This window comes from Engraulis encrasicolus, chromosome 17 (genome assembly GCF_034702125.1).
Source record: "Engraulis encrasicolus isolate BLACKSEA-1 chromosome 17, IST_EnEncr_1.0, whole genome shotgun sequence".
In the NCBI taxonomy this organism is placed as follows: Eukaryota; Metazoa; Chordata; class Actinopteri; order Clupeiformes; family Engraulidae; genus Engraulis; species Engraulis encrasicolus.
The window spans coordinates 18959115-18962006 of record NC_085873.1 but is presented as its reverse complement, the minus strand read 5'-3'; positions in this window follow the sequence as shown (position 1 = coordinate 18962006).

The following is a 2892-nucleotide window of genomic DNA, read 5'->3' as shown; positions in this document are numbered from 1 at the left end:
TGGTAGTAATGAAAAAGGACATCGAAAATGGAAAAGGCAGTAGTGAAAAAGTCTAATAGTACAGCAGAGAGTGTAGATAGGCACCAGTCGTCCAGGTTAAAGCATTACAACAAGAAAAGACAAAAAACTAACTTCATCAGGCAGAGAACAACACTAACAGTAGCAAGAGTCCTCTAGGATGAAAACACTAAATAAAAACTAAATTACAACTAACTTGGAAGTTAAGAAACAAAAGGGTAGTAGTGAAAGTGAAGAAGTCTAGGAACGAAAAAAAAACGTGGTTTGATTTAGATATGTATTGTATGTAGGGGACGCAAACTAAAGACGTATGGAGAGACATACAGAGAGATAGACACAGATGTATAACTCTTTAGGAGAGATGGGTAGGAGGAAAGAATTGATGGATGTGAATGTGATGGAAAAAGAAGTGAAGAGGGGGGTGAGGGGAAGAGGGGGATGGGGAATGAAAGAATGTGTAAAGGAAGTTTTTTTGATGGGATTAGGGAGGCAAAGCCTGGAGACTGGAGAGTATGGAGACTGTTGGGTGAGGTGGTGGTGGTGGGGGGGCATGGGGGGCTGTGCTGTGGCAGGGGTGGGTGTTTGGTGGTGGGAACCAAGGTCGATGTGTTATGGTGTGTGTGTGCGTGCGTGTGTGTGTGTGTGTGTGTGTGTGTGTGTGTGTGTGTGTGTGTGTGTGTGTGTGTGTGTGTGTGTGTGTGTGTGTGTGTGTGTGTGTGTGTGTGCGTGCGTGTGCGTGTGTGTGTGTGTGTGTGTGAACGGACTCTGGTATCGGTGTTGTCCCTCGGCGTCCAAGTGGTGTCAGGTGACCAGAGTCGACCGTAAAGAACTTAAGGGAGCACCGCCCCCCTCTGCAATTCAACCCAAATCTGTGTGTGTGTGTGTGTGTGTGTGTGTGTGTGTGTGTGTGTGTATGTGTGTGTTGTCTGTGTGTGTTGTCTGTGTGTTGTCTGTGTGTTGTCTGTGTGTTGTCTCTCTGTGTGTGTGTGTGTGTGTGTGTGTGTGTTTGTGGTAAAGAGCGCCGCCCTCTGCCATTTAACCCAGTCAGTGAGTTGGCTCCACACACACACACAACATAGAGAGGAAAGAGGAGAGGAAAACTGACAAGAAGAGAACAGGGGGAAATGGAGGTCAGAGTTGGAGGTGTGGAAGCAGGGGAAAAGGGGTTTGTATGTCAGGCTGGTTGGTAGGGCATAGAGGGTTTCCTGCCCATGCATCCCCTCACACACACGCACACACACACACACCACACACACACAGCGTTACCCCGTGACTTTCTCCAGCTTCCCCTTTCTGCTCATCCATCCGTGTGGACTTTTGACTTTTGACTTCAGTCCCTCCCTCTGCTGAAAACCATCTCTCTCCCTCCCTCCGCTCAACGACTTCTCTCCCACCAACACACAAAGAAACACCATTCTGTTCTTTCATATTACTATTCTATTCCATTGTGTTCTATTCTGTTCTGTTCTGGTCTGTCCTGTCCTGTTCTATTCTATTGTATTCTATTCTATTGTGTTCTATTCTATCCCAATTTATCATAATCTCTTAAATTCTGTTATACTATATTCTATTCTATTCTACTCGACTCTACTCTACTCTATTCTATTTTATTCTATTCTGTTCTACACGCTGTCACTCTCTCCCCCTCTCTCTGTCTGTCTCTGTAAGGCCTTCTGTGGTTGTATCTGCGATTCAGCCACATGTTTTTATTTCATTTCCTCTTCTTTTTTAGTTGGTTGTTTTTGTTTTCTCTCTTTTTCTTTTTTTCTCTCTCTTTTTTTCTTTTTTTACCGGTTAAGGAAGTGGGTGTTGTGTTTCGCTTGAAGTGCCACTTACCGGGAAGTGTGTCTGAACTAGAGGTGCTCCGATTGCTCGGTAGCCGATCATGCTCGGCCGATAATGGCCAAAAATAGCCTGATCGGTGATCGGAAAAACATGCCGATCAAAAAACCGATCCAGAGATATTAAATTCCTCACGCAACCATTTCGCCTTTACACCTGGCGCTGCCTGCATGTAGCCTAGGTGCTGGCTCTGCACAGCTGCTGCACCAAAATAAGGCATCTTTACTTGTCTTTAACTTTTTGGAATTCCCTCCTTCATTTTCACCATTTATAATCATATCTGCATCAACAATGATCTGATTTTCCGATCCATGCGCAGTTTACATGACGCTTGTAATTTGTGAATGACGTGTCAGTCTCGCCATGTTCACTATTTTGAGTTACAGCCTGTCAGCGCGCAACAACTAAACGTTTCCAAAACAATCATCAACTGTATTGTTTTTAAAGTTGTAGCCTAATGGACAGCCAGGTCATTAGTTTTGTAGTCGCTGCAACACCAAACAGCAACTAGGGAGAATGGACGGTGAAACTCAATGAGTCTGTGCAGGGAATTCTACATTCTATGACAGTGTTACAGAGAAAGAGCTTTCCTCGCAGACACGCTGTGTTGTGCGTGTTCCCTGTTCTTTCAAGTGAAGTTTTTTTTTCTTGTTTTGTGTATGTAGAATCTCAAGTGTTTCAGTCACAATGTAATTTGCGATAGACTACTTCTCGCCCGTTAGCCATTTTACGTTATCACCTGTGTAGTTGCCTCGGTCAGCACGCGACAAGTTCACGTTGTCCGCACAAGCATGCCAACGTTATTGTTTTCAAAGTTGTAATTGACAGTCAGTCGATTAGTTTGATAGTCGCTGAAACGCCAAACGGCGACAGAAGTGAGAGGGAGAGAGCAGAACGGTCGCGGAGCACTGCAGCTGTGGACAGTGAGTGACAGAGAGGGGAGGGGCTCTCCTCACGAGGCTGCTCATTTAAAGCGACAGGTTTTTTTCTCGTATGCAGAAGACGAGAGACTGAGATCCAGGTGTCTGAGCT